Source organism: Vicugna pacos, chromosome 9 (assembly GCF_048564905.1).
Source record: "Vicugna pacos chromosome 9, VicPac4, whole genome shotgun sequence".
Lineage (NCBI taxonomy): Eukaryota > Metazoa > Chordata > Mammalia > Artiodactyla > Camelidae > Vicugna > Vicugna pacos.
In genome coordinates, this window is record NC_132995.1 from 32,003,470 (window position 1) to 32,029,781 (window position 26,312).

At 41.8% G+C, this 26,312-nt stretch overlaps 1 protein-coding gene across 10 annotated transcripts in view; it reads right to left on the reverse strand.

Annotated features, from left to right (window-relative positions):
- Nucleotides 1–26,312, reverse strand: part of CES5A (carboxylesterase 5A) — a 224,508-nt gene that overhangs the window by 114,003 nt on the left and 84,193 nt on the right. The window lies entirely within an intron of this gene.

Here is a 26,312-nt window from a genome sequence, read left to right on the forward strand (position 1 = left end):
CTAATACAATATTTGAGGGCTATACCCAAAATAGAAATCAAGTGATGTGGAAGCATAAAGAAAGGGTGAATTAATTGTAGAATGGAGGTGGAAATGGGACTCCTAATATAGTTGACAGATAATTTTTTTTACAGTGGAAATGACAATAGAACTAGGCTTTAAAAATGGCCAAGCTTTCATCAGATCGAGAAGGGGATGAGCCAGGGATTTGGAACAAGGATGGGCACTGAAGGTGGGGAAGTGCTTGGCAGATTTGGTGAAAGGCAAATATAGGATGATAAAAAGGAGTAGAAGCTATGGTGGATAAGGATGGAGAGGAATTTGAAGGATATGCAATGCCATGCTGAGAGGTTTTCACTTTATCCTGCATACAATAGATTTTTTAAAGTTAAGTGATTAGATGGTAAATGTATCAGTTAGCTATTGCTGCATAGAACACCACCCCCAAATCTCAGCAGCTTAGAGGAGAATTAATTTAGTATACCTGAGTCTACAAATCAGCTAGGGCTCTGCCCTAGGCTACATTTGCTGATCTGATCTTGGCTGGGTTAAATTCTTGTATCTGCAGTTTGGCTGGAACTCTGTCCTAGGCCAGGCTTAGTTAAGGTTTCTTTGTTATGGAAATTTTGCTCCTTGTGTCTCTCATCTTTTTCCTGGACCCAGTGGGAATGTCCCTCTCATAGTAATGAAAAAAGCACAGTAAGAAAGAGGAAATGTCCGAGGCTTCTTAAAGCCTCGGCTGGGAGCTAGCACATCATCACTTTCACCCCATTCTATTGCCTGAAACAAACCACGTGGTCAAACTCCAAATCAAAGGGTAGGAAATATTCTCCTCCCCTTTTGTGGGAGGTACTACAAAGTCTGAGGTAAAGGATGTAGGTGCAGGGAGGAGTGAGAAGTTGGGGAAATTAATGCAATTTTCCACACTAAAACATGTCTTAAAAAGACAACTCTGTCAATGCAAAGAGTGGATGGAAGGAAGAAAGGGAAGGTGGAGAAGCTAGTTTGGATTATGGTTATAATTCATTCACGAAATGATAAAGCATGAAATGAAGCATCAGCAGTTGCAGTGGAGGAGAGAATAGACTGAGGATGTCTTAACTGCTTCTCCATTGGGAGAGCTTTGACTCTGAGAAGTAAGTGGATGAAAATCCATCACTAGACATTGCTTGGTGATATTGATTGAGTCATATTGGGCTGTCAATCCCCAACATTTCTTCCTTGGGTTTCAAGACATGGCTATTTATCTTCAGTCTTTGATCCCAGGCAGGATGATTCTTTGCTAGAAAAGAAAAGTCTAAGAGATAAGTGAGGGCCTGCAGGTGGCCCCACAATAACCGTGACAGAGCTACTGCTGAGGTCAAAAGACTTAACTCAGCTCTTATTCCTTCCTTAATAGCTATGGCACACAGAATCACAGGCCCTGCAGCACTTAGAGTCTCAGCCACCCTTTATGACACTGATTAGATTCTGCTGTATTGTCCTTTCACCGTTCTGTGGGTGAACCTGGGTCTCTATGTTAGGTTTCTCAGGTACAGAGATTCCAGCTTCCCTGGTTGGATATACAGTATAAGTACGATGAAGATACTTTGCCTTGATAGTCTTTTGTTTCAGTTACCCTCCCTCTACCATGAGGTCAAGTGTTACTTACTAATTCCTCCCACCTTTGGGGCACCTGTTGGGAATTAGATTCAGTCGCTAGAGTGCAGTGTCTTGGGGAAACAACAATAGGATGATGTAATTCTCTTGGGAACACCATGTCAGTCAGGCTGCCTTGGTGCTTCTGAGCCCAGGTGTTTAATTCATTGACTACTCTTCAGTTTGGTGATTGGGGAGAGACCTGAAATTAATAGATACGCTCCCTGTAATTGTTGCTGCACTTTTCTAAATGTATTGAGATAAATTTGACATCACAGAAAGAGCAGGAGTTTAGGAGATAGGTTCAAATCCTCACCACATCACTTATTAGCAAGGAGATATTGAAGTCATTTGATATCACTGAGCCAATTGTCCTGTGAGTGACGGGGATACTGGTAACACCTGCACTACCCAGATGCTGTTAGGGCCAAATAAGATCAAGGAGATGAAAATGTCTTAGAAATAGGAATGGGTCATGTACAAGCACATTATAAAAGGTTTCCAGGAAACCTATGATCTTTCCCCATATCTCAGTTCCTTGCCCCTTAAATCCCAACCATAATGATTATTATCAAAGAGGTCTTCTTAATATATCTAATACAATCTAGTCTCATTTCAGCTTCTCTGTATTTCTTTTTCTTTCTAAAGCAAGGGAAAAATGATTTCAGGTTATGCTTCTTTTAAGAGCAAAACTTTATACTGTATGTGGCATTCCATTCTCAGTACCACATTTGAGAAGGATATTGACAAACTGGAGCCAGTTATGAGAAGAGGGTTCAAGATAACAAACAGATTGACCCTTTGGAAGAGAAGGAATTAGAAAAAAGAACACTACTTTGGGGGTGGAGGTGCAATAATAGCTGAGGTCAGATTCTTAAAGGACCACTGTGAGTTTGAAGGATTGAAGTTTTTTTTTCCTACAGGCTCAGGTTTGTATTAGCTCAGGTTTCATGGAAGACAGAGAGCCTGAGGATTAAGTGCTGAGACTCTATTTGAGAGATGTAATCCCAAGGCAGTGAGAGTGAGGGAAAGGGGAGTGAGGCTGGGAAAGAATGTGCTGTGATGGGTTAACACACTGAGTGATGCTTCATTGTGAGCCATAAAGAGGCACAGCCCATCATTTGTTAGGTGCACTTGCTCGGTCACACAGGTTGTCCCCAAACAGAGATGATGGCAAAACTGCCTTGGAAGAGTCTGTGGAAGGAAGAAAGGGAAGGATATTTACTCTCCCACTGCCTGTTTTCCATGGGTCAAATTTGACCCCACAGGGAGTAAACTCCTCTGCATTTCCAGGCTGTACCATCTGGCCCCTCAGCAACTATTTGCGAAATCAGGTTCAGCACTCCATGGTGTGGCATTTCACCTAAGTCTGAGAGTGGCAGGAATAATCAAAAACTCTAGATGCATAATGGGTTGCCCAGGTTGCACAGTAATACCCAAGGGAGAGGGGGCAGGCAGTCTACTGGGCCAGAAACTGATGGATGCTAGGAAGTAAAACCACATGGACCCAAGCAGTCAGTGGCTGTAGTGGCCTCTCAGATAAGAGTAGACACAGTGATGGCTGAGGTGGAAAAGTAGCTGAAGGTCCAGGAGCTCAGAGCTACACAGAGGTGTTCTATATACCTCCATAATTCAATATACTTTGGGTCCTACTGGATACCAGCCACTTGCTGAGAATACAGGGGAAAATATCACCATCATACCTGCTTCCCAAAGGCACTCAAAGCCCTATAGAGAAGGGAAATATCTCAGTGGTAGAGCACATGCTTAGCATGTATGAGGTCCTGGGTTCAATCCTCATAACTCCATTAAATAAAAAAAAATTAAGTATTAAAGCCCTGAAGATGTAACAGCTACATGAGCATGAGCACAAGTGCTGCAATATAAAATATATAAGCACTATGCAGATATGTGTGTGTGTGTGTGTGTGGTGGAGGCACAATAAACAGAGGTGACACAGAGAATACTATTGCTCAATTAGAAGGAGAAAGTACCAAGAGAGCTGACAGATGTGACTAGGTTGTTTCACAAAGTAGCAGATTTCCTGCTCCCAAGGCATTGAAGCACCAGCTGGCCAGCCGCTGAGCTAATACGCATGGAGAGGACAAAAGCCCTCAGTGGTGAGCTACATGATTCTTAAGGCCATTTCAGCTCTGGAGCTCTATATTCCTACGAAGAATTTAGACTTGACATCCATAGTTCAGTTGGTTAGAAACTTTCATTAAATGTCTATGTTTGAGGGTCCCACAGAAGCTGGCAGTTTTGTTTCAGTTTTGTTCAGACCCGACCCTGAACTCTGTCTCCTTATGTTGTTAACAGATGCCCTTGGTTACCAAGGGGAAAGGATGAGAGTGTGACAGACTGTCTAACTGCTTCTACCATGAGAAAAATAATTCTTACCAGCAACAGCCAACTGGAAATTGTAATGGAAAATAAGACATCAGCCAAAATAACAAAACTGCAAATATCTCTAAATTAATCTTATGTTTTTTTAACATTTTTATTGATTTATAATCATTTTACAATGCTATGTCAAATTCCAGTGTAGAACATAATTTTTCAGTTATATATGAACATATATATATTGTCACATTTTTTCCTCTGTGAGCTACCTTAAGATCTTGTATATATCTCCCTGTGCTATACAGTATAATCTTGTTTATCTATTCTATAATTTTGAAATCCCAGTCTATCTCTTCCCACCCCCTGCCCCCTTGGCAACCAGAAGTTTGTATTCTATGTCTGTGAGTCTATTTCTGTTTTGTATTTATGCTTTTTTTTTTTTTAGATTCCACATATAAGCAATCTCATATGTTATTTTTCTTTCTCTTTCTGGCTTACTTCACTTAGAATGACATTCTCCAGGAGCATTCATGTTGCTGCAAATGGCATTATGTTGTCGGTTTTTATGGCTGAGTAGTATTCCATTGTATAAATATACCACATCTTCTTTATCCAGTCATCCGTTGATGGACATTTAGGCTGTCTCCATATCTTGGCTATTGTAAATAGTGCTGCTATGAACATTGGGGTGCAGGTGTCATCCTGAAATAGGGTTCCTTCTGGATATATGCCCAGGAGTGGGATTCCTGGGTCACATGGTAAGTCTATTCCTAGTTTTTTGAGGAATCTCCATACTGTTTTCCACAATGGTTGCACCAAACTGCATTCCCACCAGCTGTGTAGGAGGGTTCCCTTTTCTCCACAGCCTCTCCAGCATTTGTCATTTGTGGATTTTTGAATGATAACTTTATGAAGAATGCATGTAAATTTTCATATATTTAAAAAATCAAGACAATTAAAGAGTATAAAAGAGATGAAAAAGTGAAGGTATGTCCATGTTATTGATAGGACAACTTAGCATAAAAATGTTGATTCTAACTAAATTCATCTATAAATTCAATACAATTTCAATAAAAAAAAATCCAGTGGAAAATTTTGAGGAACTTGACAACTTGAGTGTAAAATTTTTATGGAAGAATAATAGTACATGAGCAACAAAATCAATTTTGAGAGCAAAGAGGGGATAACTTTTATCAGATATTAAGATATACTGCAAGTCAAAAAATTTTAATAAAGGGTATGGGTAGTAACACATAAGCAGAGAAAGAGATCAATGGAACAGAATAAAGAGCTCTGAAAAAATGGTGTCAAATAGGGGAGCGTGATAAACTAGTGAGGAAAAGATAAGATTCTTAGTAAATATTATTAAGAAAATTGACTGCTTATATGAAGAAAAACAAAGGTGGGTCCCTGCCTCATGCCATACAAAAACCTAAGTCCCCAATATGTTAAGGACCTAAATGTGAAGAAAGCATAGGGAATATCTTTGTAACACTGGGGTGGAAAAGGACTTCTTGAGTTAGATTCCCAAATCATAAAACATATGCAAAAATTGATGAATCTGACAACATCAGTGAAATCACATTTGACAACTCCACAAAGTTGATAGATAGGTGGAAAATTGGAAGATGTTTTTCATCATTTAAACAAAGAGATTGATATCTACACTCTAATAGGAAATCCTACAAACAAAAACACAGGAATACCAATAGAAAAAAGGACACAGGATGTGAACAGACAAGTCATAGAAGGGAAGGATGGCCATATCATTTGTCAACCAAACCAGGGCACTTAAAGAGTGAAAGGGGGCGCTTTGAACAACTACACTAGGACAACAAGCAAAATTCTTGACTGTCCCAGGCAAACCAAACATATAGTCACCTGATAGAAGGACAAACTCTGATAGTTAATAAGTTTATGAAGAGATGCTTAACCTTACTAGTAAAAATACAAGTGCATAAATACAAATTAGAGTAAGAATGAGATATCACTTTGCACCCATCAAGTCTGCAAAAATTAGAAAGCCATGTAATACCAAGTATTGGCTAAGATGAGTACCACTGGTGTGTGTTAAATGATGTAGTCTTTCTAGTGGACAATCTGGCAGTACTGAATGAGATTAAGTAGCTGTACATTCTATGACCCAGAAATCCCACTCTTACATGTATACCCTAGAAAACTTGCACAAAACACCACACATAGAGATGTACAAGGATGTCCATTTGCAACATCATAATAATAGGCAATTAGAGGCAATGTAGGTGTCCATCATAAGAGGGACTGATAACAACAAATGATAGATGGAATCTGACATTTCAGAATGAAGCAGTGCTGTACATACAGCTGCATATAGAGCAGCATAGCTTTTAGCAGGGGCCTGAGCTATTTTTTCTCCCCAGGACCCAGTAGTCCAGGTACCTATCTGCAAAGATGCCTTATTTGCTCTCTACAGACTAGTTCTCTTCACTTCTCTGAGCACTTTGGGCAGACTTGTCTACATTACGGCTTCCAGCCAGGCATGACTTGTATTTCTTACTTTCAAATCAACACCTGATGAAGAAAGTATCTGGCTGGCTGAGCTTAGTCCAATTAACTGTGGTCAGACTCTCAAGATCACACAAAGCTGATGAGTGACAGGACTGGAGGGAGGTGCTCAGGAAAGAAACTGTGCAAACACCCCCCAACTCTCATCTAAGGATGCCTGGTACACTCTCCTTGTAGATGACCTTTGTTACCTAACAAGGGAGGGGCTTTGACCAGGTTAGAGGAAGAGGAGGAAGAGGAATTGAACTAAAGTAATGTCACATGAGATTCCATTTGTCTTTCCATCCACTTCTTATCTCAGATGGTTTGGTCAAAAAATTATAGATTGTTAGAGCCTGTGCAGCTGGGATTTAGAATCAGAGGCTCTTGACTTGCAGGCCACAGCCCTGGTTGGGGAAAAGGTTTTGACCATAGGCATCAACACCTTCTTTGTCCTTGTCTTTTCCAGCCCTGAAGGTTCATCTCCTGCTGACTCCACTGAAAACCTTGGATGACTTCATTCATTCATTTAACACACAGTGTTTGAGTATCTACTGTGTGCCAGACCCTATGCTGGACACTGCAGATTAGCTGGTTCCTAAAGAACTAATTCTGACCATAGCAACAGGCATTTGAGTGGCCTTCACCCCTCAGTCAGTGAGAAATTCAATGTGTTTCACAATCAGCTTCCCTAGAAGCCAGTACTTACTGGGCAGGTCTGGGGTGCTGGGAAGCCTCCCGAAATGCATCTCCCCTTGCCCTCAACAAATTCCCTATCCCTAAATTGGGCTGTTCATGAGCCTGGATTTCCACCGAGCTTCCCATTCTATAGTTGTCTTAGTCTGTTCGAGCTGCTATAATGAAATACCACAGACTGGGTGGCTCACTAAGAACAGAAATTTATTTCCCATAGCTCTGGAGGCTGGAAGTCCAAGATCAGGGTGCCAACATGGCTGGATAAGGGCCTCCTTCCAGGTCACAGACTTCTCACTATATACTCACATAGCGAAAGAAAGAGAAGAGCTAGCTCTCTGGGACCTCTTTTAAAAGGGCACCAGTCCCATTCATGAGGGTTCTGCCTACCCAAAGCCCAACCTCCTAATACCACCATCTTGGGCATTAGGTTTCCAACATATGGATTTCAGGAAAACATAAACATTCAGTTCATTCAGCAGTGATCTGCCAAGTTCCCCAGTCTCCTCTAGGATGGCAGTTCTTAACCTGGAGTCCACAAACCTGGAAAGTCAATAAACGTTTACACCTTTATTCTCATTACCCTCTAACTCAGGGGTTGCACAGTGGTCTGCAGGCCAAACCTGGCTCACCACCTGTTTTTTTTATAGCCTGTGTATTAAGAATTTTTAAAATATTTTCAAATGGTTGGAAAACGCAATCAAAAGAGTAATAATATTTTATGACTTGTAAAAATTATATGAAATTCAACTTTCACTGTCCACAAATAAAGTTTTATTGGAACACAGCCATGCTTATTCATTTACATATTTATCATTCATTTACTTATCATCTCTGGATGCCTTCACACTAGATCAACAGAGCTGAGTAGTTGTAGCAGAGACCACATGCCTGCAAAGCCCGAAATATTTACTATCTGGCCTTTTGCAGATAAAAAAAAAAGTTTGCTGACTTCTGCTCTCACTACAAGTTAGCATTTCCTTCAATTATGAAGGCAATAAACCAGAGTAGTATTCACAGTACCTATGACTGTCACCAGTTGAAATCACAGATATTTTCATATCATTTTACAGCTGTTATATATCTTAAAATATCATTTATACCCATCGTTATTTCAAAATTAGGACAATAATTATACCCACCATTTTATCTTATCATTTTAAAAACATTAAAAGAGAAATACATTAATATATTGCATATTTGTGGGGTTTTAAAAGTATTTTGATAACTGTACTTCAATGTAACTGTGATGCTATGTATTTTGGTTTAGGCATTTAAAATATTATTCTAAGAAAGGGACCACAGTTTGGTCTTGTCACCAAACTGCCAGAAGGTCCAAGGCACGAAAAGGATAAAAATCTCAGTTCTATAAGAGAGAGAACTCATTTGCCAGGGTCCTGACTCCTCACTCAGATCTGGCCAGCCCTCTTGTGCAGAGGACTAGAATCACCTCCCTGTATCCCAGCTACCCAGTGGAAATGAAGAGCTCACCTACAAACACAGGCTTGTGTTGCTTTCCTGACCCCAAGCTATCACTTGACACTTGGAATCACTGGAAGTACTCATTTCCTCTCCACTCTTCTCACTCCCTGGGGCTCCCAATATTGCCTGGGTAAAAGCTGCCTTTGCCATGCCCTTATGATCCTACATCTTGAGTTGTCCATCCATCCTTACCCAGCCAGCTTCAAGAGAGCTTTGACATTGGGGCCCAAGGACTCTGTACTAGGGACTTTGAAAGCTCTCTCCCAAGATAGAGGCCAGGGAGGAATGACAATGCCAAGGCTCAGTGACTGATAAATCAAGAGGACCCCTTTGCTCGTTCCTGAATCCTCTTCCCACAAGAGGAAATCCATTTTCCTTGCACACCTGAGAAAGATGGGGAGCTTGTTTTACTTTACACAGAAAGTGCAAAAGAAATTTCATATGAGGGGCTACTTTTACTGCCCCTAAGTTTCCTCCATCTATAATGCAGGCACTGGACCTCAAATTCCCACTTGAGACTACAGAAGTCAAGACACTACCCTCAAAATGTCACTCTGGACTAAGCTGTATACGCATGGAAATCTCTAGAAGAAACATGGAGTAGTGCAACAACATGAATGGGCCTGGAGACTGTCACACTAAGTGAAGTAAGCCAGAAAGAGAAAGAAAAATATCATGTAATATCACTTATATGTGGAATTGAAAAAAAAAAAGGACACAAATGAATTTATTTATAAAACAGAGACAGACATAGAAAACAAACTTATGGTTACCGGGGGGGGAAAGGAGGCGGGGAGAGATAAGTTGGGAGTTCGGGATTTTCAGATACTAAGAGACAAACAACAAGCTCCTACTGTATAGCACGGGGAATTATATTTAATACCTTGTAATGGCCTATAATGAAAAAGAATATGAAAAAGGAATATGTATATATACATATATATAAATGAAATGATCACTATGCTGTATGTCAGAAATTAACACATTATAAATCAACTATACTTCAATTTTTAAAATATGGAGGACACCAATAATTGCATACCATGCTCAAACTGACAAAGTGGTCAAGATCTTAAATACTTATTTTTCTTCTGATAAGGTACCTAAACTTTCCCAATGAGAGAACATGATCACATAATTATGTGTGTGCAGCCCAGGTAGATCTTCAGAGCCAGCGTAGATGTGACAAAGCTGCTGGGTGGGCCCTAAAACAGCTATCTGAAGGCAGGGACTGACAATAGGAGGAAAGTAGGTCATTATTGAAGGTGAACGCCCTGACACCTTCATTCCTCAGGGTATCTCCTCACAGAAGCTATGAAATTCCCTTTTTCAGGGTCTTTATGAGAAGGTAAAGCTCCCAGAATGGTCTTGGTGATGGGAAGGCAGGCTCAGTGACCACCAGCACTCTGACATCATCCACCCAAAACTGACCAATAATCTTCTGTCCCTCTCTTGGGTGAACCCAATTGGGACAAATTGGTCACCTGATGGGATTCTGCCTCCTAAACCTTATCATTTGCCCCACTGAGTGACTTCAAGCAAGTCTTTATTTCTTCATGTACCACATGGGCAGACTTTCATCCTGTTGGAACCAGCCAGCCAGAAATTCTGTTCAGCCCATTCATTTGTACTCTGGAGTCCAAATATTTATAAGAAACCAATCTGGTTATATCATGGCTTTGACATGCACCATCATTATCACCTCTTGTGTTTCTCTACTGCATTTCCTTCCAAAGGGATATTCACAGCTATGGTCTCATTTTATCCTAACAACTTTGCAAAAGAGAAAAGGAAAGTCAAAAAGAGATGGGAATTCTCCTGATCTCCAGTCAACAGATGCACAAACAGAATCTCAGAAGGAAGTAACCTTCCCAAGGTCACTCAGTGAGTGGCAGGTGGTCCTGGCCTCTGAGTTGCTACCCAGCAACTTAAGCGTCCTTGCACTTGAGTGACCCTGAATAAGGATGATATGCAGCCCCATGGTGTCTCTTCTATCACTTACCCTGGCTCTGGCCGCTCTTGAGAGAGGCGATCCAGTGTTTCACAGGTAACACAGACTCACAATCACAAAATAGGGTACTGCTTTGACAGGACACTGATGAGGCTTTAAAGATGGAGTAACTGGGCTGATAAAATAATGAGCCCTAAAGTGGATAATAATACTGAGCTCTAAAAGGGATAATAGTATTGATCCACCTCATCAGGCCTGTTGGGAGGATTAGCTCACTGACAGTCATGAAGAACTTTGCAGTGAGGAACATAAATGATAGCACATTTGAGAGTTCTCTTGTCCTCTTTGGGATGACTCTCCCTGGAGTGACTAAAGTGGTCATTGGATGCCATAGCTACCAAGGCCTGCCTGATGGAAGCCTTCATCCCTATATTCCCTATGCAATTCCATATTCCTTACTTCAATGACAGGTGAAGACTCGCCTTTCTTTAAAAATGAAGTGCAGCAAGAAAGCATTTGATTTTTAGGTTCCTGGTAAGAAGCAGAAGCATGGGGGAAATGCTGGATGCTTTTAAGAACTCTGACCAGAGGCAATACTCTTGTCTGCAGTTACAGAAGCCATGGGTAGAAGAGTAACCCTTAGAAGAGCAATCAGAGGTGACTGGGAGGGGCTCTGCCAAGTAGGGGTTTGAAAGAAGTTGATAAGAGGCATTTAGTTTGTGGTTCTGATCTGGAGTTCCTCTTCACTGCCATCAGGGAAATATTAGCTCTCTCACCCACTTCCACACCCAGCCCATATGGAAAAGCTACTCTGGGTTGTTTTCACAATGTCATTATTATAAGACTACTGGTTTCAGAGTAGGTGTTCAATAAATGCTGACTGACAGGTGTTCTGGTGTTTGTATGTGTATCATAGGCTTCCTCACAAGCAAGCTTTACCTGTTTTGGCAATGCTTTGCACTGAGCCATACACCTTCTGTCCAGGCCCTTTGGGAAAGTACATAAATGAATGAAGTGACTGGTCCAGGGTCACTTAGCTCAAAAGTGGAAGAACCAAGATGGCCCCAGAGCTTCTGACACCAAGCCTAGAGCTCCTTCCACTCTGCCTGCCAGCCATAGCCATGCTGCAATATAATCACACACTTTCCAGAGGACTGTAATGGAAAGACCACACTCCTGGGTTTCTCCTCCACTTCCCCCAACTACCACAGTCACAACACTCCTGACACCAGATGTGTGTGTGTTGGGGGGGAGGTTGTTTCCCTACACCAAGCAGTTCTTTGTAACACTAACTGGGGTACCCTACTATTCAATTCAGTTCTGATGCTAACTAGAGTTAGTGCAGACCCATAAGACTGCCCTTACTTCAGACACCAATTACAAGTAGTAGGTCTCCAGGTTACCCCAACTTCTGTCTGACTTGGCTACAAATCAGAGGTTCCCATCACCACCCCACCCCCACCCCCAGGATCCGATCATTAGCTAGAACAGCTCATGGAACTCAGGGTAATAGTTACTTACATTTATCAGTTTATTCCATAATAAAGGATATGATAAAGAATACAGATGAACTGCCAGATGAAGAGATACATAGGGTGAGGTCTGGGAGGGTGCTGAGTGCAGGAGCTTCTGTCCCTCCATAGTTGGGGTGTGTCACCCTCCTGATATGTTTTGTGTTCATCAATCTGGAAGCTCTCTGAACCCCACACTATTGGAATTTTTATGTAGTCTTCACCACATAAGCATAATTAATTATTAACTCAATTTCCATCCCCTCTCCCTTCTCCCCTCTCCAGAGAACAGGGAGGTGAGGGAAGTAGGACTGAAAGTTCCAAGCTTCTAATCACAGCTTGGTCTTTCTGGTGACCAGCCCCATGGAGGAGTCCACCAGGAGTCACCTCATTCAAACAAAAAACATCCTTTTTGCCCAGGAAATTCCAAGGGATTTAGGAGCTCAGTTTCTGATGCTCCTATCACTCAGGAAATTACAAAGGTTTTAGGGGCTCTATGTTAGGAACTGGGGTCAGAGACTAAATGTCAGAACAAAGGATTCTCCTAACACCTCTATTTAGAAGGGTTTTAGGAGCTCTGTGTCAGAAACTGGGGACAGATACATATTTCTTATTATTTCACAGGGACTTGCTCCTTGTGCTTGTTTTTATTGTCTCTGTGCTCTAACCAGCTAAGCTAACTATGCACTTAGCAATGGTGAACCACTCCAGGGAGGCCAGCATGCTAGGAACAGCCGTAACTGAGCCCAGCCTCCTAAGCACCCCAAGGAGTCCTCTGGTGGACACCTGCAAGCCTCCTTTTGCACAGAAAAGTGGTGAGGTTCACCTTGGTATTCTAGTTGCTTGTATTTCCCTACCAGACCCTCAGTCCTTCCCTTCTCAAAGGCATTTTAAAGAAAAGATTTAAAACTACTTGGAAACTGAAGCAATATTGCCTGGTTATTGATTCAAATTCTGGCAAGTTTGACTCAGAGCTGTCTCTCTCATTCCTGCCACTAATTTTGATGGCTAAAGAGGGATTCCAAGGATTTGGGCTGTAATCAAATGACCTGAGAATTCTCATCTCCTCCCCATGCAGGGGAATTTAATATTTTCATTCGAGCTGAGGCCTCATTGCCAGGATGTTAACTGGAATTTTAGTTTGTCTGTCTCCACTCTAGGATTTTGCTTAAACTTGTATTTTTGGTTCTTTGCTCCTGTATGTTGACAGCAGACAACAAACAACCTCCAAATATTCACAGAATGGCAAGAGCTGGATTTAGTTGGCAATTTGGCAGATAAACACAGTAACAGTGGCACTGGAAGCACTGCTATTGGGGATGTGATAGGGAATGTGGCAAAGAAATCCTATACTCCGTGTCACCCTCTACATAGAGAAAGAATCTGCGTCTATTGCATCTTATAAGAAAAAAAGACATCAAAGAGACAATCAGATAATAGTAATAAGAGTCAGCTTGTGTGTTAAAGGGTTTGAGACATAATCATACAGATCTGAATCTACTTATTTTCCAAGCTTCCTTTAGCAAATTTTCTTTGCTTGGTTTCTGTGGAAACTGAAAACTGCACATGAGCCAGACACTCAGTAGTCTTCCCTGGCAGGCGTGTCCATTTCAGATTTCCCTGCTTTAAGTGATATCACACTGAAACTACTTAGATTAAAATAATAAATAATAATACTCCATAGACTGTACTGTCAGGATCATTGCTGAGAAGGTCAATATTGATAGCTACCATTATTGAGGACTTGCTACATTCCAGGACATACACTAAACAATTATAGACCTTAACTCACTTAATCCTCCCAATAGCCCTGTGGGTTTGGTATCTGTGACTGTCAGAGTCCAGCCAGAAAATGGAAACCACTCTAGGTCTTTCAAATGGAAGGAATTGAATACCAGGAATTACTTGTACGTGTGACAGAACTGCTGAGAGGCCAAACCGGGGGCTGTGAGGCAGCTAGGAGAGTAGCAGAAATAGGAAGATGTACCAACTCTGGGGCTAGAGAGACAGCAGAAGGAGGTAGTGTTTCCAGGCCCCAAAGTTGGGACCAACAGGGCAGGAACTAGATATATCATGAGAACTGCTTGTAGGAGTTGAGACCATGGAGGGAGGGGCTGTCTGGTGGGTGCTGGAGCCACACAACTACCTACTACCAGCACTCCTCAAGAAGCAGAGAGGGAAAGAGGGAGAGCATGTTGGCTCTTCTCTTCCTCTTGCTCTTATTTACAAGTAATCTTCTGTCATGGCCTCCTATTGACTGAACCTGCGTGGAAGCTGGAGAGCAAAAGGTCTAGGAAACAAATTCCCCTATGATACAGAGGAGAGCAGAAGTGGTGCAGGGATGCATCTGAGAACAAACTAGCAGTTGTTGAGCAAAATATTACTATACCCATTTCATGGATAAGAAAACTGAGTCACAGAAAGATAACTTTCTTAAGACAAACCCTAGTCAGTTAAGTGACTGGTTATCTGGTTAGGAGTCCATGTTGTCAACCACTTTATGGTATCTCCTTATGACTTCCTCTCTGCAGAGAGGAAAAGGGCTTCTTCATACACGTGGAATTCCTGTATCACATGCCCTTCACCTCAGCCATCTCAGTTGGTTACAATGCTGTGGGTTCTGTCCATATGAAATTTGTCCATTTGAGGGGGTTCTGGATACTTATCTGATGTGTGTTTATTCTAGATGTTGCAGCCTGACCATGTATAATCATTCACACCTTTAGTCATAAAAATGTAAAATGGATCACTTACTTACTGGTGACACAGACCCTAGGAGTTAGGGGAAGACAGGACTGATGAGAAACATCACCCTTTCTCATTTTTTTCTAGAGAACTGGATGTGATTCCAACTGGGTAGAGTTGCAATGAGGCAATGGGAGAAACAGGTAGAAATTCCCAGTTCCTATTTTCTCCCTTAATGTTTGAGCATTTGCTACTGCTAAACTTGTAAGAAAAACTGATTAGGGAAAAGCTAAGATTTCTATCTGTCAATTTCATCTTGCCTCCAAAATAGGGGGAAGAAGGCCATTTAGCTGAGAGACACCTTGGAAAAACTAGCGAAAAACTAGTTCACTTAATAACCACAGTAGACCCTTCTCAGAGGCATTCATGTTTTAAGAGAGTTTACTTTAAAAACCAAGAAACCTTCTAATATAAGGATTTTCAGTGAATAGTAATCACTTTTTAATAAATCATTCTACTGTTTTCCTTTAAACTTGTGCTCTGAGTTCAGGAACCTCTGTAATTGGAAGGCCAGCCTTGTTTACCTAGTAGACAACTGTCTGAGTTGCCTTCTGCATGGAGACTCTGTCTTCCTTCCCAAAGGGTCCCAAGTGCTTCCTCAGTTAATGACCGGTGAAGGGGGATGTTTCTCTCCTCCTGAAACCCCTAAGACTTCTAGGGAAAAGAATGTACTCTGCTCCTTGTAGGCCTGAGACAGTGCTGGACAGCACCCAATCTTGATCCCAGACAAAGAAGCAACTTACGGACAGCTGAAGCAGGCAGAGTATAATAGCTCCTATCCTCCAAAAAAGGTTTTTTCCAGAACTACTAAAATTTAAAATAACTTTGCTATTGACAGCAATGGGTATTTAATGACCAGAAAGTCTTAACATCCACTTTCTTATGATATTCAATAAAATACATTTGAGGAAGAAAAAGTACCTGTTGCTTTTGCCAGGTGCTTGGCTGAAGACTAGGGAGAGAAATACCCTATCTCTGACTTCCCTGAGTTTCCTCCAAGGCTGGGTCCAGGCTTTGTGGGGCCTGACTCTTACACAATTCTAGAGTACCTCTTTAAGAAAAAAGTATCCAGAATGATGGATATAAACTAAGGTATGAAAAAGATTATTAATTTAGGATGAGCAAAGAGATCACAAAAATTTACAAAATTATAAAAAGATTACAAATACCCAAAACATCAGAAAATCTAGAATATAGTATGTTAGTTAACCACCTGACAGATCTTTATAATAATTTGTCCTACATTTTCCACACTTTTGAATCATCCCATCATATAACAATAATTTTGTGATTATTCTATTGAAAGACCAAAAAGCTAAAATTCAGCCTTTTCTCTAGCATAGCTGAAGTTTTCTTTTTAAAAAAATTTTTGATAGCTCAGAAAAGTTTCTTTCAGCTTTACAACTTGTTATTTCTAGTGGTATGCTAATTTTTAGGATTGTGGTTAAATGCAGAAAAACTTCCAGTAAGTCTCTTTTACATATAAGCTAATATCTCAGAGCATTTCAGATTTTCTTGTAAAGTGACTAATCTTAGATAGCCTATGAAAGGTCAGCACTCATCAACTCCTCCTCGATATCCTTGTTTCTTTATACCAGGTGACTTTGCCTGGAGGACAGTGAGTGTCTTCCCCTGGATGCCACAATTAAACTAGATTATGAATTAACTGAACACCCTTTAAGTGCACCCACTAAACCCAAATTAATGCATCCTCAATTCAATTTCCCCTTGGATGCATCCTAAAGATGCCCATAGCCACTACAGAGCCATTAATTCAAGGGGATGGTGACAGAGGGAACACTTGCATGAGAGGAGATAAGACTTTTAACTGACTGGTTATACGAATTTACTTCCGCAAAACTCACAAAACACATGACCATGTAAACATTATTAGGACTTCTTGCAGGTCCTTAAATGGGGTCATGCAAGTGAGGAACTTTGAAACTTAAAATTTAGGATTTCTTAGCTTCCTGATAAATCTGCTGCTAGTTTCTTATCATCATCATTATCATCATTGTAACTATTATCATTATTATTACTCCTGCATCATGGGGCTTTTATGGGGATTACAATGAGATAGTGACCACAGAACTCCTGGACCATAGCAGGCTATCAACCAATTGTATTTATCATCATCATCATCATCAACATCATCATCATCATCATCACTGTACTTGATTCTCAAGAAGATGTAAAGACAGACTTGCATAGTCAGGAAGCCTTCTGGAGGAGAAGGATCTTATGCTGGGTCTTAAAGGCACTCCTTTTACTTTTAACACCTACAAATGTCTAGTCTTTTCAGGCAAAGACATATAATAACCAACTTCCAGGGCTTGAAAATCCAAATGGGGGCAGAGGTTATTTGACAGGTTCATATTTGCTACAGTTTCAGTATGGACTGAAGGAAGAGGGCTAGATTATTCAAGTTATTTTAAAACCTCTTTAATTACCTCGTTGAAACTCTAAGGGTAACAGAAGCTGAAGAAAATGCAATAGCAGCAGCAGCAATAACAACAAAGAACCTCAACACTCTGTTAGTCTAGTATGGTTTAGCTTCAAGAGAAGTTGGTAAAGTGATCTGATCTACCCGCATCAAATTATTCTACAGAGAAAAGTTTTCTGGGGAGACATATACACACAGAAATAGGTTGAATCTTTCCTCCCCAGAACCAGATAAAAACACAGTTCTCTTCCTTATGTCATGAGAAGCCAAACCATCTCAGCCCACTGAATTGGCGCCAAGAAGTAGTATCAATGCTTCCACCTTCCCATGGAAAATTCCAGTTGGAGGAAGGGGACGGGCAGAGGGCGAGGTTTTGTCTAGGAAGGCAGGCGCACTGCCAACCACCTCCTTCAGCAGCCTCTCTGCCCTCACCCAGACCTGGCCAAAAAGAGGCAGCTCCAGCCCTGGTGTGAAAGGATCACTGAGCAGGTTGGCGACAAGCCTTCTCGGTTCCCAGGGCAACAAGCTCCCCCATTTCCCCAGGCCTGAAACTATTCCCTTCGCCAGTCCCCCGGGTAGAGGATTAAAGATGCCTCATACTATTAAAATATTGATGTGTAAAGCTCTCCTCCAGGCATTAACATTCAAGCTGAAAGTGGACTATCCAATGGCCTAACTGGACATCAGGAGCATGGAAGGATGGGCACGTCCAATACCTTGTCTGAGCCTCCCCATAGCGCTGTGCAAGTCCAGCTTCTGCTGTGATTGCCTGGGCCTCTTCCTCCTGGAGGTTCACTCTCTCCACTGAGCTCACACATTTTCCTTCAATTCCATTGTCCCAATCTCTCAGCCCATTTACAACATCCACAGAGCCTTTCCAGACCCCACCCACAATGGTCACCCCTTTCTCTGACCTCTCATAGCTTTTAACTTATTTAGAGAAATGAATTACTTTAACATTAATTCTTGGATATGTCTTTATTTTCACCCTACTGGTTGCTCTGTTACCACCACATTTATGCTGAATAGACACTTGCTAAATAAATGATCAAATGACAGTTTGGAATCAGGGAAGATGGTCCAGGCATAGCTCTGTGGAGAGTATGCCTGAGGAGGGCTCCAGGAAGGATATTGGGATTCTTGGAGGGTGCCTGAGGATGCTGTGTGCTCTAGGGCAGCAGCCACATCAACAGGGAGAAAGAGGGGTTCTGAAAGCAAACACTGATACCTGACAATGCCTGCAGGCACCTGACTGGGTAGTCAGACCCCTTGGGTTACAAGTCACAGACAGTCAGCTCAAACTGACTTAAGCAAGAAGGGAATTACTGGCTTTCATGGATGAGAAGGATATTGAATTGACTCAGAGAATGGGAAGAAGAGTTTCAAAAACCAAAACTCTGTGACAGAAAGCGTAAACCCACTAAAGGCCTACAAAATGCCTTTCTCCTCTCTTCTCCCTTCCCTCTACTCCCTACATCTGAATCTAGGCTATGTTCATCTCACATCACACCGCTCTCTTTCCTCTCTCCTCTCCTTCTCTGTCTCTCTATCTCAGTCTCATTTCTTCTCTATTATAATCTCATTCTCTTTCATTTCAGAGAATTTCTCTTCACATATCAGAGGAATCAGCTCTTAGCAACTCAAGACATTAAACTCTTAATGATTTAAAATTAAGAAAAACTAGCCTTCCACCCTCAATCAGAAGAATCCAATGGAGGTACCCAATCAGTTGGATTCTGTGTTTCCACCCCTTGCATGAGTCGCTGTGCCCAGGGATGTGACACCATTTTTGGCCTAATGGTGTGATGAAACAGGACAGGCAGCATGATTAACAGCCGTATGTACCAGGACCACATGCAGAAGAGAAACAAGAACATCAGCAGCTCACTTTGCTAGTAAAGACAAGGGTCTGGGAAAGAGCTCTTGAAAGGGATGAAGGAGCAGACTTGGAAATAACTTCAGGCAGGGGTGATATCAAGACTAGGGATTTCCAGGCAGCGAAAGAGAGGCTCTCAGAAACTTTCTGAGCTTTTGTCTCCAAGAGATGCCCCGTCTAAAACGATTTCAGCCCAGGAGCTTACATCACACTGATGCAGGTATTGTGAAGTATCTTTTACTCTTCACTACTTCAAAATTACAATACATGCACCTCTAGATTTTTTTTAATGTGCTCATAAAAAGCATATATTACCATATCACTATTTGGCTTTCTAACATTTTAACAACTGTATTTCAATGCAGTTGGCTTCCTTTGTACTTCTTTGCATTTTATGCACTACAAAACATTATTCTGAGAAGGGGTCTGTAGGCTTCACCAGATTACTAGAGGGTCTGTGGCACAAAAAAGGTTAGGAACCCCTCCTTCAGTTGACTTGTCAGATGTGAGACTGCCTAGTTCAATCCCCTAAGTTTTGCAGTATATTCTCCATTTTCTGTATTTTTGTCTTTTTGTTCTACTGTCACACAATTTCCTCGATTTGATCTTCTGACCCCATTCTCTATTTTATTTCTGTTGCGTTCCTCTTGATAACATCCTGGTCTTATTCCACAACTGCTCTATCTATCATCTGTCCTAGGCTATCATGTCTAGGATATAATTTATTCCTGCTCATCTTTGGCTGTCTCTTTGTATATGGAAATACATACAGAATGATGATTGGGATGTCCGTACCAGGTGAAAGGCTTATTGGATGGTGGCTTCACTGGGGGGCTTGCAAGCAGAGGCCAGCCATTTCATCATGGGACGCCCCACATGGCAGAATCTGTGACTTTCTTCTTAAGGAAGTCTATGTATCTGGAGGAAAGCTCTAATCCCTTGTTTGGAGGGAGTGGGCATATGTGGGTCAGCATCCTAGGAGCCACCCAGTAAGGATACTCAGAACTTATCCTCTATTTTCCATCTAGCTCAGGGCTATTCTCTGCTGTCTCCTGCTATTCCCTCAATCTAAATTCTCTCTGGTTCAATAACCCAGGGATTAAATCTCCTATTTCCTGCTAGAGCAGAAGAGGAACAGTTGTCTGGCTATCTGGATTGGGAAAAGAGACCTCCTGAGAAAAACCTTCAGCCTATCCTCCTATGTTCCTTCCCACCCTCTCCCAGCTTTCAGAGTTGATTGGTGCCTCCAATTCCTGAGTCTTCTGACTATTTTTGGATGCAAGCTGGCCTGCTTCTTCTTAGCTTTCCCCTCTGTGGGCATCATTATCCACTCTGCCAAGACAGCACTCAACTCCCCATTTTTCATGTATTGTTGATCCTTCTTATCTGGTGTCAGTCTCTCTCCCTTTTTCTTTGTCTTTGCAGGTTTATACCTTTTCTTTGCCTTCATTTTAGTGGGACTTGGGGAGGGAGTGGAGATTATAGGACATAATCTGCCATGTTTATCCATGTCTTCTGACTGCCATCACTTTAGCCCAAAGAATAATAAAAGACTCCATCAGTCTTGTATTAATACTTGCTGGAACTTTTATATCCAACTCGGTGTAGGTGCAACAGGACCTGACAGTGAGGAAATAGCTGTCTTGAGCTTTGGCTGGTGTCCAGTAACCAGAATGTCAGCTCTCAACCCAACAATGATTAATCTGAAACTACAGGAATTGAACTACAAGGTGGTGAAGGAGGGAGAGAAACCCACTGTCCAAAATGGCAATCTTCAGATGGAGATGGGAATGTCCACCTCTTCTAGGCAGACCTCCCAGGCTGAGGGAGCAGAGGTAGAAATCCCCCTCTCTGCCCCAAACACTATACACATCTGACATTCCACCTAATATCCTACTCATGATGGCTTCCAAAGGTATTGCCCTGCACTTCAGTATGACAACAAGGTTTCCTCTTTTCTTTTCATATATTCGTTCTATGGTTGCTATTCTATTGACAATGCATCCTCTTGGGGCAGTTTGTGTGATTTCTGAATGGCTGCCCAATTCAAGCACAACTCCTACAGCACCAGATTTAAAATAATGCTTTTTGATGAGGAGATCAAATTAAGCTGAGCAGGACAGAAAAGAAATCTAACAGACTTCCTTTTTTTTTTTTTTCAAGTAAGCAATCTGAAATAATGTATCTAGAATCTTGTATGTATCTCCTGAAAATGAGAGGAAAGACCTGTATTTCTATAGCACTTTTCTTTGGAGGGCATCAATGCCTCTTTTTCTGTTGTTTATTTTTTTTGTGGGGGGAGGTAATTAGGTTTATTTACTTATTTATTAACAGAGGTACTGGGGATAGAACCCAGGACCTTGTGTATGCTAAGCAGGCACTCCACCATTGACCTATATCCTCCCCACCAAGCCTCTCTTTTCTAAAAAATTATACAAAAGAAAACAAAGGCACCAAATATGAATGTTTCAGTGTCTGCACAGCAAGTCCATGCTATTATTTAAAGACAGGAAAATGCAGATCCCTGGATAGACTGGAGTTGAGTTTACATCAAAAGTTAGGGCTAGGAGGGGACCAAGGATTTCTTTCAAAGCCCTATGGCCCCACCATGAATTGCTGAGCAGCTTGGAAATGCTGGTCTTTCAGGTGCTGCTACAGTCCTCCTCAGCCTTCACCTGATGCTGGGCTTTAAGAGATGAAAGACAGACCAAGTGAAACCAAGTGAGAGGGACTCAGTCCAGGTGTGGTTCCCATGATGACAAAAGAACACAGAGTGTTTCAAATTTGCCAGAATGCTAACTGGATGAATTTTCTAGAATAAGCATCACAGTAATGGGGGCTATTTTCTGGGATCTGATGAAAAACCAGAGGAGAGTTTCTGGTTTGAAGACATTTTTATAAATAGCCTAATAGCTTAAGGTCTAAGATTAAAAAAAGAAAATGTCCTGGCCACAGCTTCCTACTGTACTTACTGTTGAGAAAGTCCAGTGCGGGCCAAATTTCATCTGAACTATATAGACCTACTACACATTTTATTGGAGTAATGTTAAGTAGAACTGGCAACACTGCCATAAAGTAAGGCCACAGTGAATTACTTGACCACAAGCTGCCGTATCAGGGCCACTCTGAGACTGCCGTGCCCCCACAATAGACAGGTCCAAATGGAGAGACTCCCAGAACCCTGTCAACCTGTAGGAAGAGTCAGCGAGCACTGTGGACAGAGCAGTGGCCGAATGTGGAAATTTCTACAGGGGTAAGCTACCTCCCTTGAGATATCAATTACAGGAGAGATGATTATAAAATTCCCCCACCCAAAAAATTCACTTTAAACATAAACTAAACAAATAGTGGGTTTCCACTCATTGATGCGAATAGAGAGCAGAACTGGTTGTTTTGGAAACTTTCAGAGTCTTTCTGAAGAGGGAGAGAAAATAATGGGTGTTACATTTCTATTTTCTATATTTAGGTTTAATTTATTAAACTTCTGCCCAAAATATAAGAATTTCCCATAGGACCAGGGTCACTACCACGTAAGGATGTACAGGTTGTGCACTGAACAACTCCAGAGCATCATAACATCAGAGGTAGTGACTATAAATGAAGCATGATCAAAGATGCTTCCCATTTCCAGATGCCATGGTCACAAAGCATCGTATAAAAGTTATACAATGAACAAACAGACCATACAAATTAGTGTCAGTACTAACTACAGTCTGAGGCTCCATTCTCTGGGTCTCTGAATAACCATCATCCTAGACCAGGTTCTATTGCCAGAAGTAAGGACGTGGGTGCTATGGATGTTGCAAGGTCATCTCCTGGCAGGCCTGTTTCCATATCAGCCTCCACTTCTTCCTGAGGCTACAGCTCCCCCGAGCTTCTGTGGGGACAGCCTGGCCAGAATCTGGATGCCTCCTTTCTGATCTGGCTAGGACATGTTCTAAGTCCCCATGGAGGCTCCAGCTTTCTCCTCCAAGTGCAACACAGCTCTCTGGCTTCTCAGAGCTGGCTGCCTCCATAATACCATCTCTGCAAGGGTATGGCCAACCACATGTGGGCTCTGAGGACCCTGGAAGAAGAGCCTGGAGGCTCCTCAGAGCTCTTCCCTACCCATCAGCTGAAGTCAGCCAGCGCTTCCAGCTCCATACACAGACTGAACTTGTCCTGCCTAGTATCCATCCTGACCTGTCAGCAAAGTCCTAGGAAATTTGTCCTCAGAGAAGTACACCCCATTCTCCATGCAGTAACAGACCACTTTAGCTGCTCCTCAAACCTCTCCCTTGACTACTGAGGGGCTTTATGGACACTGAGCACTCACCAGCCCAGCACACTTCATGCTGATGTGATATGATGACCATTCAAATATATATTTACATTGACAGCACATCGCTCTTACTTATCCAAGCCTTGGGCACCAAGACATGTGAATTTGAAGTACTCTAATAAGTCTTTCAGATTTCAACCCCTACTCTTCTTGCTCATAATCACTCTCCAGCAATGCTACCTGTGGCATTCCGTTTTCTTTCCCCCATCTTTGTTTGCATGAAGATAAAAGCAGTTTGAAATGAGTGGCTGAAATTACCTACATTTAGACCACTCTACCAGAAGTTGAAATCTCTTTGCTCTTCTTCTTGATTTCTCAATGTATAAATACACTGTTATATATGGTTGTCTTTCATGATCAAAGATCATGGCGATACTTCCCCAAAAGACAAGTGAAATGACAATCATCACCATCATTATTATCATCATCATCATCCACCAAGATCCCAGGGAGCCTTTGTATCATTTTGTCCAGTCCTATCTAGTGTCTTATAACTTCTCTCAGGTAACTAAAAGTCCTGAAACCTGCCTAGCCCTCGTCCTCCAAATCTGTCCCCCACAGCCACACTGCAGAGAACTTTGTAATAACAACAACAACAACAGTAGCAGCTCACTTGTTTAAGTGCTTGCCAAGCACTGTTCTAGGCAGATCGCACCTCCTGTCTCATTTAATCTGCCTCAAATCCCTCTGCAGTAGGGGTCATCAGTATACCCATTTTACAGATGAATAGACTAAAGCACAAGAGATTCAGTCATTCGCCCCTAGTCACATGGCTAGTAAGGATTTGGACATAAGCAGTCTAGCTCCAGCACATACCAGCTGAGCTCCAACAACACCATGAAGCTGTAGGAATAGCCATTGCTCGGCTCAGCTGGAGGCAGAGCAGTGCACAGCTCCTCATGCTTATCCACAGATCCCTCTTTAGAGATGTAGGGTCACAAAGGGAAAAAAAAGTCCTACACCTCACCAGGTTCTCCCCCATGGTGCCACTCTGCTGCCAGCCAGGCCAGCAGCTCTGCAAACCTTCAGTTGGGTCTCTAGTGAAATGTCCCTCTGGCCTTTTCCAGTTCTCTCTGCATGTGCAATGCCCCCAGACCCTCACTCCCACCTATCATCTTTGAAACTTGCTCGGTACCATCCAACACCATGTTTCCACGCAGCTCTAAGAGTGTTGACAATTCATTACCTCCTTCTCCTCCCCACCCCACAATCCTCACACTCTCCATCAGTCCACATATCCCTCTGCTAGCTGCCCTTTCCAAAGTTAACATTTTCAAATGGCAAGATAAGTTCAGAGTCATTTAAAGGGAAAATAGGCATACTCGAGACATATCATGAAAATGTTGGGCTTTTTTTTTTTTTCCTTTTTAAATCTCGTCCTTACCCTCCCTGCAGAAACAGTGAGCTCAAGTGGCCTCCTGTTTATTGTTTTTCCCAGGGAAGCCAATTTCAGTTCACTTCCCACTGTTTCATAACACGAGAGCTCAACTTACATACTTCCAAACAGAGGGATGGGTCCTTGGTTTTGTTTTCTGCTTTCCTCAAGAAAAAGCCCTCAATCTCAGTTGCAGGCTTAAACAGACTTAACAGCCATAAGCCCCATAAGCTCTGGCATGCCATAAATAGTTCTTTTCATCAGAAGCTGCAAATCACAATTCTACCGTAAAAGCCAGAGCTGCTCGGATAGCTGCCCACAGCACTGAGCACGGGAACTTGCATTTAGTGGCATTTAATAAAGATTTGTTGATGGATTGATTAATCTGGGGCCCCATATCAGGTGTAGCCTGAGTTTCTTAGATTTTTTTTAAAGGGATTTGAACTAAGATTTAAAATCAACACTTAATGCACCAACTTCTCCATTCCCACAGTCCTTTGGGTCCAGAATCTCAGAACCTATTTATAATGCATGGGTTTCAAAGCCCCTGTGGAGACCAGAGGGCAAAAAAGAAGGCAGAACAATCCAGTAAAAGCCCCTACACCATCTGGGTCATGGCATAGTGATAAGTGATGTCCTCATGACAGCCTGGAGGACCTAAGAGAGGAGCCCTCTGGATCATCAGAGAAAAGTAAACCAAGAATTTCATCGTGAGAGCTGGAGACCTTTGGAGTCAGGAATCCTGATTCTATCACTCCTAGCCCTGTGGCCTTAGGCAGGTTACTCAGCATCTCTGTGCAGTGGTTACCTCATCCAAGCCAGTTCAGAGGATTTCTGTCAGAATTAAATGAGGAAACATGTATTAAGCCCTTGAGAGTATTTGGCATATAGAAAGCATCATTTGTGTTTTAAATAATTAGTCTAGCAATACAGTGAAGGAAATATTACTGTGCTTTTAATTTTTATAAAAGTTGGGGGTCCATATATATCCATTAACTGTAATTCAGCTAACCAAAATATTCAATTAAACAGAACACACTACTCTCCCAAAATGCCAGACAGATTGGAGCTCATGGTACATAAGAAAGGAAGGAACAGAAACCAAGTAGGAATTGGTAATAAAATAATTTAATTGGGATCACAAAACACTGGGGTGCTAAAATAAAATCATGTTGTAAATTTTAAAAATGAAGTTATAACTTCAGGGATAGGTATGAGCTATTCCAACTTTTAAAGTCCCTTTTCATCACAAACGGGAAAGAAAGGAAACTGAGTTATGGTATTCCCATTTTAGTCATCAGACTTTAGAAAGAAAAATTAAGGGAGAGGGATGGATATACACAGTTAGGAAGTAATTAAGACCATGTAAACACAGCTCTACACAGCTCTGATTTAAAAAAGAAAACATACA